Here is a 17724-nt window from a genome sequence, read left to right as displayed (position 1 = left end):
TGGCTTGAGCTGTGAAGTAAAATTCATGATGTGGAGGGTTTTGGCCTTCTACCCCAGAGTTATTTGGTATCCAAACTGCTCTGTGAACATGCTCATAGGAGATCAGATGTGCTGCTTGAGCATCTAACCAATGTAAGCAGTTCCAACAGGAGAAGGCAGAAACAGCTTAGTAGTGAGTGCATTTGCTGGGATTGTGGGAGAAAAGACTCATGAAGCCTGGATCCCGAGTCTCCCACATGAGTGCTAAAAAACCCCCATCCTGGCTCAGTTATGTACCCAGGCATGACAGAGATTCAGAACAACAAAACCCAACCCAAATGCAGCTCTGCAGGTTGTGTGACAGGTGTTTTGTAAGAAACCTCTCCTCTGCTTTGGCTTTCTGCCCTGCCTGCCCACACAAGTTCAGGGATACTTTAGGGATGAGTAGGCAAGTCTAGAGAAGATGAGACTTTTCCAAGTGGAAAAGCTGAAGGTTTTCTCCCTCTGTTTTCAAGCAGCAAAGGGATGGATCCGTAGGTGTCTTAAAACACCATAGCAATGTTGGTGTTTGGAGCATTTCTTGTGCAAGTGGTTCCTCCTAAACTTTCTCTGACTGAAGTGATAAGTTGAACAGTTAGAGTAAACAGAGTAATATTTTGATTGGTACAAAGCCCTTCATTTCTTCTCCACGTCTAATTAGCGTAGCTCTGAATGTCAAATATTTATCTGCTCTACCCAGCGTTGTGCTCACTTCAGTGGGGCTCCATCTGGCTCTGCCTTCCCTGAAGCATGTTCCTCTACAAATGAGCTTGCCTCTACTGGGGGCTGGTGCTGGATCCCACCTGTTGCCCATCAGGTCTCTTGAACTGGAAGAGAGCTCTTCCCTCCAGCAAATCTGGGTGGCGAGGAGAGCTTGTGCACAGCCACAGATGAGCCAGGCTGGGGCTGCTTTAGCTTTGTGATGCTGAAGTGCAGGATGAGAAATTTTTTACGAAGGCTTGCAGGGACAGGACCAGGGGCAATAGCTACAAACTAGAGAAGGGCAGATTTAGATTGGATGTCAGGAACTAGTTCTTCACTATGAGGGTGGTGGAACACTGGAACAGCTTGCCCAGGGTGGTGGCTGAGGCCCCTTTCCTGGAGATATTCAAGGTGAGGCTCCAAGAGGCCCTGGGCAACCTGATCTAGTTGGGGATGTCCCTGCTGACTGCAGAGGAGTCAGACTGGATGATCTTTGGAGGTCCCTTCAGGCCCAGACCATTCTGTGAGTCTAAATGTCATACCAGGTGCTTACTCAATGCTGCTGATTGCTTGTGCATGGCACATACTTGCTCAATGAAGCATTAACATGTGCCACATCTACCCTATGTGTCCCATAGGCAGCTGGTGAGCACATGAAGCTTACAAGATTAAACCCCACATTTTGGTTTGGTTTATTCCATTTTCCCATCATTTTTTCCACTTTTCAAACTTCATTTCCCCACTTGTTTTTCTGCTCTTCAAAATCTGACTAGTGAGTAGTTTGGATCATCTAGTGGTTGTGCTGCAACTCCTTGGGAAATGGCTGAACCCCAGCTCTTTGTTTGGGATTTAGGTTGATTTGTTGGCTACTGAGTTGTGCTGTTAGTGATGGGGGGATGGGAAGCTGAGGGTTATGCCAGTTTGGAAGACCAAGAGCATTTGAGCATTGGGGCATGGGAGGGAATGGAGGTTTGGCTTTAGTGGCTGATTTTTTGTCATTAATTATGTCAGAGTGGAAAACAAGTAGTCCCAGGTGGAAAGGCTCAACTCCAGTGCAATGTACAGAGTCTGCAGCAAGCAAGGGGGCTGGTGAATGGACTTTTGGGGCTGGGGCCTTTGGGAGACCTCAGTGAAGTAGAGAGGAAACTACTGCACTGAGGTACCCAAGCATTGGAATGGGCTGCCCAGGGAGATGGTTTGAGTCACCAGCCCTGGATGTGTTTGGATGTGGTGCTTGGGGATATGGTTTAGGAGTGAACTTTGTAGAGTAGAGCTAATGGTTGGGTTTGGTGATCCTGAGGGTGTTTTCCAACCTGAATGTTTCTGTGAAACTGAGTCAAGTGGTGGAAACATTCTCTCAGGTAGCTGACCAGTTTACTGCTTTTGTCTTGTGGTACTTTTGCGGGGGAAACAAAGGCAAACTGAAAATGAGCAAACACAGCCTCTTCCTCTGGAAAACAGCTGGCTGTGGATGTTAATGAAGTGAATGATTTAAAATACCAGTGTAACTTAACTTCCATATCAATTTTTCCTTTCAGGTATTGGAAATCTGACTGAAGTCTACATGTCATGCACTGGAGAAGGTAATAATGTGTTTAATGTTAATTCTGATTCATTGGTGATGTCGATTTCTCTTCTCGTTTTGGCATCATTGCTTTGAGTGTTAAAATCTTCTTTATGCTGTTGATGGCTTTGAAGAAATAATCTACCCCTTAGTTTCTCAGTACCCTGACAGTGGGTCTGGATTGAAGTTCTTGGGGGGTGGTGGTGTGTTTTGCATTCATGCAATTCTGCATTGGAAGGGTTGTAGAAGACATGGAGCAGCTCCTCCTGAGGAAATTGTTATTGCAAAGGTGCTGCTGTTGAAAAGAATGAACCATTGCAAAGGGATCTTGCTAAGCTGTTACCAGTAGTGGGTTTGCTTTTTCTTGCTCCTGCTCTTACTGTTCTTGTCAAGAGATTTTTCAGAATCGGTGTTTAATTAATCTTTAGAGGATTGAATCTACCTTTGAATTAGCCAAAGGCTTCTGAAACTCAAATTCTCCTCATGGTGTCTTAGCTTGAATGTCCAAAGGAGTCAATAGCGCTAGTTGAGAGGTGGGGTTTGTCCTGTGTATCCTCAAGTTACCTTGTAGTGGTTTATTTGCTGGACCAGTATGAAGCATGGATGTAAGTGTGGAATCATTTGCTCTTTAAAGTGTCCAGCTCTGGTGCAGCCAAGAAGAGAAGGCTGTGTCTCTCTGACTGTGCTTTCCTCTGCATCCCCTACCACGTTCCTGTTGCCCTGCCCTCAAACCGCTCTGCCGAGCTGCAACCCATGGAACCGATCTCCACAAATGAAATTGCTGTTGGAGAACAATCTGCTTTTAAGTGCAAATTATGTTCACTGTTATCTTCAAAGGAGGACAAAACCTTTTCAGAGCTTACAATGGAATACTTGAAAATTAAATGTAGGCTGACTTCTTATTTGCCCTCTCTGTTCAGAGAGGTTACAGAGGCCTTCTGATCATAATATTTAATTCCTTAATTCTTTTCTTTTGGAGTAATTCTGCAAGTTTCTCCTCAGTCCTGGGTGGTGTTTACCAGGTAAAACAGAGCTGCTGTAGCTCAAGTAAATTATTCTTATTCAATCTGAGCCCTCTGAAATTTGCAAAGCTATCATGGTGCGAGGTTTGCAAAGGGAGTATGATGAATTTCGTGCTGTATCGCTTTCTAGTCTGAGAAGAAAAGCTTATTTCTTAATGTAAATTATAACTTTGAATAATGGACTCCTCATCCCTTTGGACAGTACTCCTAAATTACCCTCAAAGGCCTTTCTCAGGTGAAATCTCATTTTTAGGTTCCCCGTGGGTGGAAAAAAAAAGGAGATACTGATACCCATTTCATTTGGCAAAGTGTTTTCAGCGCTGAAAAGTACTTCTGAAGAGCTGGGCAACCTTGATTAATTGAGCCTGAACAAGAAGTGCAGGATCAGATCTCGGGATATTATTTTTAGGCTGCAGACTTGTGTTCTGCATTCCAAATCCTTCACCTCCGGTTTGATAGCCAGGTGTGAAGGACTGGAGCAGACAGCTATGTGCAGGCTGGTAATGGCTTGCAAATGCTGACACCACTGTCGGCAGGAGAATGGAAATTGCTTTCTGTTTACAGAACAGTGCAACAATTCGGTAAACACTTCTCATTAGCAAGGATGTGATTGGAATTTGTGTTAAATGCCTCCGTTCTGCGGCGCAACTGGTTCGCGGGGAAGCGGTGTTTAAAAACGGCTAAGTGTGGATAAGTACTTAACGAATGTGGGTGCTTAGAGGATCAGCGATGCAATGGGGGATGCTCAGGTCTGGTAACTGACCGCAAGCCAGAGCTGTGTTCCTGTGGTGCGTGGGAAATAAGGGGGAGGACAGCCAAGCAATCTGATCTAAGTGTTTGAGATGTCCTGAGATGAGAACCTGGACAAACCTTGCGTCTAAAGTCTGCCCTTTGCTGATAAGCTCTTGGCCAGCAGCTACCTTGAGAACCAGAGCTGTGTTTTCAAGAGCTAAGCACAGGATGCTTTTTAAGAGAGAGAGAGGAGGGGTCACACGTGTTGTTTTGCTTAGCAAAAGTACACCTCTGGGGATTGCAAACTCGGGGTTTATACTCATTTCAGCCCTAAAGGAGGGAAGGGTTTTCTAACCCACTGCTAAGCAGCATGTGGCCCTTGCTAAGCTACAAGCAAGACACACAGGAAGCCAAGTTTTGGGGTTCTGCTTCTGATAACTCAGAAAATACAGATTGGAAAGGAAACCTTTGTGCACTGCAATAGTATAATTCTACCATTCTACTTTGTTACCTGTCAAGCTAATTAAAACAGCTACAGGCTAAGAGGTGTCTTGGAAAGCTTGTAGCATCTGTGCATTGTATTCAACACCCAGGCTTGCAGGGTAATTTTAATGAGAAGTATTACCTGCAGACTCTGCCTACAGCTGAGCTGCAGAAATGCCTTTACCTGCACAGGAAAGCTGAATGTGCTGGGTAAGAGGCCTACAAAAGAAATTATAATGAATATTCTCTGTGCTTCGGTCTGGATAGCCATTAATTGTGGCATGGTTTGAAATGACAAGGTCTTTCTTCCTCCACTGGTATCCAACACTGAAAGGGTAGCTTCCTATTTGCTTGGGGTGAGGCTAATTGTGTCTAATAGCTGTTGGCTACTTGGCTCTGGAGAATTGCCACTCATTCCAGGAGGAAACTTGGTCAGCTGGAAGTGCTGTTGGATCAGTGTGTAAGAGGATTACATGGATAGGGACTTACTGGATGTAATTTTTAGATCACTCCTTCAAAGACAGGAGTTGTTTGTGATCTTCAGGCATCTCAGCTTCTCAAGATCCCTGGAAAATAACTGTCCTACTTCCTAGGCTCTTCATTGCCATGTATCTGCCATGATAGCCTCTTACTCTTTGCCTAATTCTCTGAAGGTCTGCCTGTGCTTTTCTTTACCATCTCCTGGTTTCCTTCCATCCCGGTTCCTTCCCTGCACCTTCTGTGTCTCAGCCCTTTCCTTAGACACTTCCTTCTCTTGCATGAGTTGAATTTCTCAAGCCATCAACACTCCTCTCTGCACGGAAAGCCAGGAAAATTAAACCTGAATCAATTGTTCCAAAGCAATTGGAGAAGCAGAATTAGCAAAATTGCCATTTTAGGGTGGATTCAGTGATGCCTTTTAAAAGATGAGCAGCCTCTGCTCTCCTGGAAGTTGCACCTCAGAGATAGTTTGCTAATTATGTAGCAGAATGAAATGAAACCTTTTTTCATATGCATAAGTTGGGTTCTAATTAATTATTGCAGGGGCATAATTTTGAGATTCCCTCCCCTCCTTTCCTTTTTCTTATGTAACAGCAATATTTAGGATGAAAAACTCAATCACAGAAACATTCAGTTTGGAAGAGACCCTAAGGATCACCAAGTCCAACTCATGACTTGATTCTTCTTCATCAGAACATGATGAATGCAAAAGCACAACCAAACACTTGAATGGAATAGAATTAACCAGGTTGGAAAAGACCTTTGAGATCATCAAGTCCAACCTATCACCCAACACCATCTCATCAACTCAATCATGGCACCAAGCACCCCATCCAGTTTTTTCCTAAACACCTCCAGTGATGGTGACTCCACCACCTCCCTGGGCAGCACATTCCAATGGGCAATCTCTCTTGCTGGGAAGAATTTCTTCTTCACCTCCAGCCTAAACCTCCCCTGGCGCAGCTTGAGACTGTGTCCTCTTGTTCTGGTGCTGGTTGTCTGGGGAGAAGAGACCAAGCCCCACCTGGCTACAACCTCCCTTCAGGTAGTTGTAGAGCGCAATAAGGTCTCCCCTGAGCCTTCTCTTCTCCAGGCTAAGCAACCCCAGATCCCTCAGCCTCTCCTCACAGGGCTGTGCCCCAAACCCCTCCCCAGCTTCATTGCCCTTCTCTGGACACGTTCCAGCAACTCAACATCTTTCTTAAACTGAGGGGCCCAAAGCTTAAAGTTCTGCCCAAAGTCATAGGCACCTGCCCATGTCCTAATCTAGCAAGCAGGGTTTGGAAGATGAAGGATTACCTAGAGGTGTGCCCCATTGCAGTGAGAGCTTTCTCTTGGAGTGGTGCAGGACTTGGACAGTGTGGTGTCTCTCATGCTGTCAGTGAGTGTCTGGAGAGGCAGCAATGCCCTTAGTTATGAAATCTGACACAGAGAACACTTCTGCATGAAGCAGCTCTGCCCTCCTGCCCTTGTTTGATATTGCGAAGAGATTATCGTGGCCTTACAAGAAGGTTGAGATGTGGTGAAGTTTAATATGCTCTGAAAATAGCCCTGTTAAAGCCCCTGTTGCTTGTGATTGATGATGCAGGTTATGATGGGAGTCCTAAATCTTGTGTTTGTGTGTGCAAATTGCTCTTTCCCAGCCTTTTGAAGGTTGCTAACTTTATCTCGTGGCTCAGCCCCTATTGAAGGATTTCATGTTGCATTAGCCTTTGATTAAAGGGAAAGTAACTTTGATGATAAAATGCCACTAAAAGTGGTTCTGTGGACTAGCTTGGAATAATTTATCAATCGCTCTTCGTGGGTGAGAGCAGATTTTGGACGTCAGGGTCACCCTTTGAGGATTAATTTTCCAAGATAAACAGCTAATGGCTGTTGGATGATTATGGTCAAGAGCAATTACCATGGGATTATTAGACTGTTCATTACCACAAGAGAGAGTCACGAAACTGAGTGAGGTTTAAACTGTTGCTTAAATAACTGTTAGGTCAAGATGCATCGGCCTTGATTCAAAGGTGTTATTGAATGATAGAGCTGCTGACACTCTGCCTGCTCTGGCAGAGGCAGGTCCTGGCAGTTCCCTATTAACTGAATTTTCTACACCCATGAGGTTGGGAATTAAAATAGCCAGTTGGGATTTTCATTGGAGTCCCCTGTAAACAGCCAGGTAAATGTGTATTCTCCAGATAATGTGAAGAGCATTTCCCAGCTGGCTTATGTTTACAGGTGAGTGTCACTGCTGCTTATCATCTGGGCTTCAGGTTCCCTTTTTTTCCTGTCTTCTCTTTAATTTCTGCAATGCTGTTGTTAGGTGAGCTTAAAAGCAGAAAGGAGCTATAGGAAAGTCTATTTCTGAGGACAGCTCCTGAGCTGTTAGAAGACAGAGCCCTTCTCATGGATGTAGAAGTGGTGGAGTCTGAGAGCAAAAGTGCTTCTGAGATAAACTTCAACTTAATAAAAAAGAAGAGGAGAGCCTTAAACAACTAAGATATAGGTTGCTGCTGTCAGAAGCACTACTTAAAAGGAATGAGAAACTGTCTTAGGGAGGGATTAGTGTGTTGAGAAATAAACTGCTGAATCACAGGAAGCAAGCATCAGTCTAGAGGCTCTGGGAAAAAACATTATATGTATATATATATATATAAATAAATGGCTGCTGTAATTCAATTAAAATCACAGTGGGATTTGCTGCTTGAGATGGTACATCCATCATCCTGTATCTCATGGTGGCTGGTGCCTCAAGGGATGCTTAAGTGAGTATAAAGCTCCTGAAAGACACTGGACTGACAGGTCTGGAATGACATGACTCTCAGTTTCCTCACAGATGCATTTTTTCCCCCCCAGCACACCTTTTGAGTTTGGACTGCTGCTTGGGCTTCATACGTTTGGCACTTTTGAAGTAGGTTGTTAATCTCAACTGAGAATCTGGAGAGGTGATGGATGCCCCCTCCCTAGAGAAGTTCAAGGTTGGATGGGGCCTTGAGCAGCCTGGGCTAGTTGAGAGGCATCCCTGCCCATGGCAGGGAGGTTGGGTTAGATGATCTCTAAGATCTCTTCCAGCCTAAGCTGTTCTATGATTCTATGGGAGTCACCTTTTTATCCTACAAACTGGAAGAGGAACACCATAGGCTTGCTTGCAGATAATCAGTTGCTAACAAGATAATGCTGAAGATGACTCAGTTCAGTGAGATTCTGTTGTATTTAGCATCTTACACATATTGTGGCTATAGATTGAGCTTCTCGCATCAAAAGCAATGTTTTTTTCCCCCATTCCAAATTTCCTTTGAGGAAGCAATTCAGGCTAGAGCAGTTGCTCACTTGGCTGGAACACACAGATTGAGTAAGTTCCCTGTAGCACCTGTGCCAGTCTGAATTATTTGGGGTATCAGCCTCCTTGGACTGAAGAATTAGAAATTCATTCACTAATTTTAACTTGGGAACTGAATCAGAGAACCTCCATGTCTCTATATATGCAACATTTCATAGTTAACCAGGGTGGAAAGGGTTAGTAATTTACAAAGCCCTTTTCAGGAGGAGAATCTCTTCAGCTCAAGCATCTTGGTCAGAATCCAACATCAAAATGGGCTTGGAAGAGCTGTCTCCAGTGTGGGAGATACAAAAATCAGAACCACCATGCACATGCCTTGTGTGATGGGGCAAAGCTAAAAGCAGAATCCTCCTTGAGTTGATACAATGGCTGCTGTCAATTAAAAATAATGGAAGTTATTTTCTTGGGCTTTGATACAAGGGGGAGAGCAGCTGGAGGCAGCCTGCTTGGAGGTATGCAGCAGGAAGGAACAAAAGGCTGAGAAGGTAAAGCACAGTTTTAGCAAGACAGCTGTAGAGAACCTTCCTTCCCAGATTGTGTGGCACAAAGACAACAATGATGCAATAAGCTCTAAATGGGTTTGTGGAGAGGAAATTTGGCATTTCTTTTCAGTTTGCAAGTCCTGGGTAGGCTGGGTTTGGTGTCTGTGATCATCTGTGACTTAGAATAAGCCAGCAAGATGCATCAGTTGTTCAAAGGTCTTTATTTTTGCAGTTGACTTCTTCAGCTTTCAGTGCAACTGGCTGCTGAGCTGACTAAAGAGCCTTTCTTCCAAGCAACTGCTTCAAACAGGTTCACTTCAACAAGTTCTCATTAAAAGCAAGTATCAGTTGAAAGCTTTCTCTACCTCCTGTCAGCTGGTTGGCAGGCTGCTGGTGATGATTGTCTTTCAGACCCAAACTGCACAGGGGGAGGACAGTAGGGGCTTTTGTGCCACTCAGCGTGAGAACCGTGTGTCTGAGAGCCTAAGACCCAAGGCATGGGTGGTGAGGTCATGCCTGGCTGCCTTCCACTCCTGGGTTTTGGGGACCTGCAGGGTCTGGGAGCTGCAAATCAAACAGCTTTATGATTTTTTGGTTTTAATCTGTGCTCATGATGTTGAGGAGCTTGAATGGAACTTGATTAGACTTTGTTCATTTCATCAGTGACACCCATGGTACAAATCAGGAAAGGCCTGAAACACCCAGAAAGGGAGCTCTCCCTTCAAGTGCAGGAGAAGAAATCAGGTTTGGGGTTAGTATCTATTTTAGCCAGCTTAAATGGCACCAATTGTCCTTGGTTTGCAGTAAGGAAAAAGTAAAACATTTCTTGCTTACTGGGGGGTGGGGAGGGAGAAAAGAACTACAGCAATGAGTTTGACCATGACTCAAGTGGCCATCAACTCTCCAGTTAATCAGCTGAAATGCCTTCAATATGCCCTTGGCAATTTTCAATAGCATCAATTAACATTTAGGAAATTAATTTCAGGCTGCAGGAATATTAAACATTTACTTTAGAAATGCAAATGAGGTGTGCCACCCTTGCCTCTCACCTGCCCCTTAACCCACGTACACACCAGGCATGAAGGTGGCTTTTGGCGATGAAAGGATGAAATATGAAATCATTGCTGCCAGCTTTGATACTGCACCAGTGTCCCCAAGTGCTTTGCTCAGATTCATGGTGTTGAACCTGTATGAAACTGAAAACAAAACAAACAAAATCTCTCTCCAGAAACCCCAAAACAAACTTCTGGCAGAAAATTAGGAAATCAGCATTAACCCAGTGCCTGGGTGAAGCATCCTTCATTGCTCCTTGTGGAACACTTCATACTTTTTGCTCCTTTTACTTTTAAAGATTCAGTTTCACAGAGTTCTGGTTGGAAGAGACCTCTAAAATCATAGAGTTCACCTTTGACCTAACACCACCATAGCCATTAAACCACAGGCGCTCAGGATGTCAGGGGCTGGAAGGGACCCAAAGAGATCATCGAATCCAATGCCCCTGCCAGAGCAGGACAGTACAATTCAGCTCAGGTCACAGAGGAACACATCCAGACAGGCCTTGAAAGTCTCCAGAGGAGACTCCACAACCTCTCTGGGCAGCCTGTTCCAGTGCTCTGTGAGCCTTACAGTAAAGAAGTTCCCCCTTGTGTTGAGGTGGAAGCTTCTGTGCTGCAGCTTACATCCATTGCTCCTTGTCCTAATCCCAACGTGCTATGTCTTCCACAACACCTCCAGGAATGGTGACTCCAGACCTCCCTGGGAAACCTCTTTCAATGGCTGACCACTCCTTCAGTAAAGAAATCTGTTGAAAGTTGTTTATTTGGGGGGGAATCAAAGTTCTTCAGGATATCCATAGTTAGCTAAAATGAATCTTTGATTCTGGGACAGATTAGACAAAATGCTTTAATCTGCAAAGCAAAAGCTGTCACCATTTTGTTGCCATCAGTGCAAAACATTATATATATCATTCTGCAAAAGGGTGTTACAGTGTGGCTTGCTCTGCTTGGGACAGGGCTGGCTGTCTTTTGCTGGTCTCAGGTGCATCCTTGCGTGCCTTGTCCCACCAAAAATGCTTTGGCAAGCCAATGAGTTGCTCCAAAAGATCAACCCACCAACTGAAGGAGTGAGAAATATTCCTCAGGACAGACTTGGGAGATTATCTTGATTCTTAATTTTGTACTTCAGGGCACAGCTGGAACTGGTGTCTGTTTTGAGAAGGAAAAGATCTTTTTATTTTGCTTAGTTCACTTAACCTAATAGTTGCACCTACTTATACCACCTTAGGGAGGGACATCTTTGCCTCCTTAGTTGGAAATTGTTCATTTGTTTCTGTTTCTCATATCACAGAATGCCAGGTTGGAAGGGACCCCAAGGATCGTCTGGTCCAACCTTTCTAGGTAGTAGTATAGTGAAATGAGCTGGCCCAGCACCCTGTTAAAGCTGAGTCTTAAAACTGTCCCATGGTGGTGGATCCACCACTTCCCTTGGGAGATGATTCCAATCTCTAACTTTTTCTCATGGTGAAGAACTTTGTTCTGGAGTCCAATTGGAATCTTCTCAGGAGTAACTTGTCCCCATCAATCCTTGCCTTTTCCATGTGACTCCTTGTATAAAGGAAGTCTCTATGCTCCTGCCAGCCGCCCTTTATGTATTATGTGCTGGTGGTCATAGGCACACCCTTGAAAAATCATTAAAATCCTTGTTTAACACGTTGCAAGCTTTGATTTCACAGAACAGTTGAGTTTGGAAGGCAGATTCAGGCTGGATGTGAGGAGGAAGTTCTTCACCATGAGAGTGGTGAAGCGGTGGAATGGGTTGTCCAGGGAGGTGGTTGGGGCCCTGTCCCTGGAGGTGTTTAAGACCAAGCTGGACGAGGCTCTGGCCAGCCTGATCTAGTGTGGGGTGTTCCTGCCTGTGGCAGGGGGGTTGGCACTAGATGATCCTTGTGGTCCCTTCCAACCCTGACTGATACTATGCTATGATACTATGATTCTTCCCAAAAAGAGAGAGTGGCCATTGGGATGTGCTGCCCAGGGAGGTGGTGGAGTCACCACCACTGGAAGTGTTTAAAAAGAGACTGGATGAGGTTCTTGGTGCCATGGTCTAGTTGATCAGATGGTGTTGGGTGATAGGTTGGACTTGATGATCTCAAGGGTCTTTTCCAACCTGGTTAATTCTGTATTCTGATGCAGTGCAAGTGCCCTGCTCAGAGTTTTCTAGTGGAAAAAAAGAGAGAAAAAGAAATGCTACTTTGGTAGCTACTGAGTGACAACTGTCCTCAATACACCATGTGGCATAAAGGAGGACTCAGAATATGACTCTTTTTGCCAGCAGTATGTAATTCCTTCTGGTCTCTCCACCACTTCAGCTCCCTTGCCACTTTTAAGACTTTCTGGAAGTTATCACTCGAGTCTCACAGCCACTATTTTCAGTCCTCTCCACATAAACCAATTCCTTGCCATCAGTTCTTTCCTGTTACACTCTCAGGTCTGTATTTTGCTTTGTACTTCTGGCTCATTACCGCTTAGGAACACGCCTCAGCGTGTGTTAGTTGTCACCTCCTGTGACATCCCTTATTCCAGCAGCTGCTCAGCCCAGTGTTCACACTGCCCGAGCATGGAGCCATACATCTAGTAAACTATATTTCATGCACCACTAAAGTTAATGGGAATTTGGATCAGCTTTCTGCTGCCCTACTTCAAAGCAGTTCAAAGAGCTCTCATTTCCTCATTTTCTTCTTAATCTTTGTTCCTCTCATTCCACAAGAATTATCACAATTCTACTGTATCACCCACTTTGATGCAGGAGATGTTATCTTCAGCACAGGCCTTGGAGTGCTTTTTTTTAACCCTTCCACAGGATGCAGACAGGAAAAATCTCAAACCAACAACCAAACAGCAACACCCCCCCCCAAAAAAAACCACAACCAAACCAACAAAACCACCACCAAGAACCACAAAGCCAAACTGTTTTCAGGCTGAAGAGTTGTGTGCCCTGATTTTCCTTTTGTTTTTATTTAGGCTTGTCATCCCAGAATTAAAGCACTTCTTCAGAGGCTGATGATCTGAGCTACCACTTCTCCTCCTATAAAATGTCACTGTAGCAGCTATCTTGCTTTTTCTTGATGACTTCTTCCAGAAGGTATACAGCAGTGAGCTGCAGTAGGCCAGGTATGGAGTTTATGCCCCTTGAAAACCAACTTGAGTCCTCATCATTCAGTATCTCAGTAATTCTTCTTTTTGATTCTGCTACAAGAATATATTGGTCATAATTTCTTTTCTGTGCAGCAATCTGTAATTGATGCCTCCTCTCTGAGATTATTCAAAGCATAGAATCATTAAGGTTAAAGACAACCTCTAAGATCATCAAGTCCAGGCATCAATCCCACACCACCGTGCCTGCTAAACCATGTCCTGAAGTGCTATGTCTGCATGGTTTTTTTGAGCACCTTCAGGGATGGTGACTCCACCACCTCCCTGGGCAGCCTGCTCTAGTGCTTGACCACTCTTGCAGTGAAGGATTTTGTTCCAAATTAACCTCCCCTGTTGCAACTTGAGGCCATTTCCTCTTGGTCTAATAGAAGGTATCCCTGTCTATGGCAGAGTGGTTGGGCTATATGATCTTTAAAGTTCCATCTCACCAATCAATTCTATGATTCTGTGATCAAGATCTTACATTTCCCCATCTTTAGCATTCAGGCATCCTAAATAGCTTTCATGCTCTTGGGGCCAGGTCATATCTGCTCCAACTCAGTACAACCTTGCTCTGAGAGCAGTCAGTGTGCTCTTTGTTACCACCAACACATATGAAGACCACCTCGAGATGCTCTGTTATTGTTTTTGCCTTGTTGTTGGCTTCTGTTGTACTTTATTGTGCACCATTTTATAGCCAACTACACTCTGTCTTATCAGTTTATAACAGGGGCTGTATTGATTAGCTCAGCTAAGCTTCTTTTTAAGCTGGAATGGTATTGGAAGGGAATGACTGAGCCACCAAGGACGTGGAGGTGTTGGGTTTGGGGTTGTTTTCTGCATCCGTTTGAGACTTCCATGTTGTACATTAATTACAGTTGCCATTTAATTAAGCTACAGACAAGTCAGGGATGGATGTGGTTACATGCAGCCCCTGAAGCCTCAGCTGTTCCTGCAGAGAGGATCCTGGACCATGCCTGTGACATTGTGCACTAAAGCCGAAGGGCTGACGGCTGTGGCACATGTAATAAGGGTGGGTGTTGCCTTGTTAAAAGTCATCTGCTGGCTTTCATAATTAATTACTTTAGTGTGATTTTGTGTGTGTGTGTGTTTCTAAGGGGCTGTAAGTGGTCTTTTTATAAAGACCTCTGGCCATATTTGTCTTTCCTCAAAGAATCATGGACCTTTCAGCTGCTGCAGGAGTCTGCAGCAGCCCCGAGTCGTTATGCGGCGTTACAAATGACTCCAGACAGGAGATGTGCCACTTCCCTCTCTGCTGTGGTGTTGCTCAGATCTGGAAGTTGCTTTGGTTTTCAGACAGAGCTGTAGATCTGGACTAAGCCTGGGCATCCCCCTTTAATGCTGTCTCTTTGCTGCTGTCAGAAGCGATCAGGCAGGTCTGCCAGCCCGGACGTGTGGCGTGCGTGCTAAGTAACTTTGCGTTCTGCACAGAGCATCTCCCAAGGAGAGGCTGTCATCTCTGCTGGCTTTTCATTTCTTTGTCTCCAGTGCTCTCTGCAAGTCACAAATCACATTGTCTTCATTTGTGTCAGCCTGACTCTGGTCACAGACGTGCAACTTTCACACCCTTGCAAGTCTGAGTTAGCTTTTTCTATCTTTTGAGACCTTTTCCCTGCCCATCAGCATTTCAGAGATGAGTTTCAAGTATCCATGACCTCTTTTGCTGTATTTTCGACACGGTTAATTGTACCAACTTCACTTTCTGCAGCAGGGCACAAAGTAGTTGCAATCTTTTTGTATTTTTTTGCTCCTCTGCTCCAGCCTGGAGCAGACAAAAAAATCCTCAGTTTCCAGATGACTTGCTTTTTCCTTCCTAAGCCATTTGGGTGTAATTCTGCATTCCAATGCTCTCTCTCTCTTTTTCTCTCTGCTAAAGCTCTTTATGCTGTGGTGTATTTTTAACTAATGATGTGTCACCATAGCAGCTTGGATTTTCTTGTATCTATTCTGTAAACAACTAAAGTTCCTTTTTAAAGGGGAGGAGGAGGAGGGAGAAGAAAAAGAGACAGCGCCAGGGAGTTACAAGTTGTGTTCGCCTTCATGCAAGCCAAAGAGATCAGACTGGCCTGGAACCAAATTAATTAAATGTTCCATTTAGGGGGAGATGTCAGTTAGGAACAGATAACACTGTCCATCTGAAGTGCCTCACTGGTAGAGAATAACATCTCTGTGTGAGCAAGTGGCTTCTGAATGGTGCACGAATATCAAAGCACCAGGAAAAGTTTTAGGGCTGCTGCTGAATGTTATCTCCCAACAGGTTTCTAAGCTCCAACTTTTCCATTAAGAGGGGCAGCATCAGCAGAATGCTCAGGGATTGCAGGAGCCAGAAGGACCAAAGCATCGTGGAATCAAGGGAACCTACTCTTGTTAGTGGATTGCAGTGCCAGACTCTGTGAGGAGTAGAAGAATGTGCAGGTTTAGAGGCTAATAGTGGATCGAGTAGCATCTTGCATCTATATTTAATGAACTGCTAATTGTGACATACAATGAGAAGGGAAGAGCAAACCTCCTGGGACTGGGTTAGAGTGAAGGGTTAGGGAAAGGATTTGGTCAAAGTAAAGCAATTACAGCAATTGGTCAAGTAAAGCAATATAAAGAAGATTATTTTCTTGGCAAAGTGTGGGGGGGAGATGGTTGCTTTCCTAGTTACAATTTTCTGTTGTCGTTTCAGAGACTTTAGAGAGAGCTCAAAAATATTTATATAGAGAGGTTGTGTTTATTTATTTAGATATATTTATCTATAGATATTTAGATATCTCTAAAGGTATCTATATATGTGTATCCATATCTTAAAAAACCTGGGATATCTATTCTCAGCTTGCAAAAAAAAAAAGGAGCAGTGATTTCCCATCCTATAGATGATGTAACTTTAATAACCATTTTCTGATGTAACACTGCCCTCTGCTTAAGGAATGCCAAACTTCATTGTGGAGTTGCATGCTTAAAACAAAACATCCCTGGGTAAAAAGTGGGTTTATGCAGGGTTCTGGATCCTTTTGGCCTGAAAAGCTAATTCCCTGGTGTTTGTGAGCTGCAAAACTTGAGTGCTGCTTGGGTCAACTGTATTGCAGGTGGATCCCTTGATGTGGGATCCTCCTTATGGCTGTGAAAATAGAATGGTGGATTTCTGTTACTCTACTCTAAAATGCATGGGTAAAAGCTTTAGTGTACTGTAAGTCTTGACTAAGGGTTGTCAGGCCAAAGAATGAAGCTGAGGTAGATCTCCCTGAAAATCAAAGTGGCTCATTCTGATTAATCTGCTTAAAATGAATATCAAAGAATTATTTGCTTGGCACCTGAGGTGACTTGGTGCATCTGCTTCTGCCACCATGCATCAGACATTGGTTTAGCTTGCAGCTGCTATAAACATTTATAGTAAGAGACCTGAGGCTGTTTAGCCTGCAGAAGAGTAAGCCCACAGGGGATCTTCTCAATGCAGGGTGGAGGCCGTGAGGATGGGGCTGGGATCTTAGTGGCAGCCAGTCACAGGACGAGGGGCAAAACAGGTACAAACTAGAATGCACAAGGTTTCACCTGAACTGAAGGAGAAATTTCTTTACTGTGAGGGTGCTGGAGCCCTGGAGCAGGCTGCTTAGAAAGGTTGTGGAGTCATCTCCTAGGGAGATATTTCCAACTCACCTGGATGTGTTCCTGTGCAACCTAATCTAGGCATACCTACTTTAGCAGTGGTGGTTGGACTAGATGGGCTCCAGAGATCCATTCCAACTCCTGTGATTCCATATGGGACAGCAATGTCCTCAGCTGCCCTTTTCAGAGAGGACATCAAGAAGCAGTCTCCCCTCTTACTTTGTTCGTTTTCTGAGATCAGCTTCTGGTCCACTCCATAGACAAAACCTCTTTGTCACTAAGCTTCCTCTGGGCTGTCTGCATAGTATTGGAGTTTATCCCATTTATGTTTGTTTCAACAGCACAAACCTCAGCCCACTGCTAATACTTTGTTCCAGGGTCTGGCCAGCATGATGTGGTACCTTTCACACTCTGATGCTCACTGCACTGAGGGGAACCCAAACTTGAAGCACCAAACTATGTGGGAGATACCTGCAGCAAAGTGCAGCTGCAGATTGAGGTGCTGGTAGAGAACTGACACAGAACACAAACATCTGGCAGGATTTCTGGTTCCCAACTTGAGTGAGAAACATCAGAGGCACAAATGTCATCACCACTTATCTTGGGTGTTTTTTTCCTTTCCCAATTTACCATGTCACCTCTCTTGATAGAGCCTCAGCTTGCAAGCACTCAGGCATGTCTCAGCCTTAACCAAGGAATTAAGCCATCTGGGCTGCAAAAGATTCAAATATGAACTAGAGTATAAACAAGATAGAGAGTCCCTGACAGCTCTCTGCTGCTCACCAAGGGATGACCTATGGAGGTGAAGAGGGCTACACCCTGCTGGAGGAGGGTAAGCTTGCAGGGACCCTCCCCCAGGTTTGTGGAATCATAGAATAGTTTCAGTTGGAAAATAACCTCTAAGATCATCAAATCCAACTATCAGCCTAAGACCACCCTGGCCATGAAACCATGCCCCAAAGTGCCATATCTGTGTGCTGTTTGAACACCTGCAGGGATGGTGACTCCAGCACCTCCTTGGGCCCCTCCTGATATCCCTGTAGGAGCTCCTTGAGCGGTGGTGCAGCATGCAGGCATAGTGTGCAGCCAGCTGATGTAAATCTGTGTTGCTCTA

The 17724-nt window shown here is 44.6% G+C and overlaps 1 protein-coding gene across 1 annotated transcript in view; it reads left to right on the top strand.

The window, feature by feature from the left end:
- Window positions 1–17724, top strand: part of LOC104309251 (contactin-4) — a 416486-nt gene that overhangs the window by 54625 nt on the left and 344137 nt on the right. Inside the window, exon 2 of the mRNA XM_054180010.1 lies at window positions 2259–2303. The gene's annotated coding sequence lies outside the window, so the exon portion shown is untranslated. The remainder of the gene's footprint in view (window positions 1–2258; window positions 2304–17724) is intronic.

The sequence above is a fragment of the Dryobates pubescens genome, chromosome 1 (genome assembly GCF_014839835.1).
Source record: "Dryobates pubescens isolate bDryPub1 chromosome 1, bDryPub1.pri, whole genome shotgun sequence".
In the NCBI taxonomy this organism is placed as follows: domain Eukaryota; kingdom Metazoa; phylum Chordata; class Aves; order Piciformes; family Picidae; genus Dryobates; species Dryobates pubescens.
Note: the sequence above shows the minus strand (reverse complement) of the source record. Positions and strands in the feature narration are given on the sequence as shown.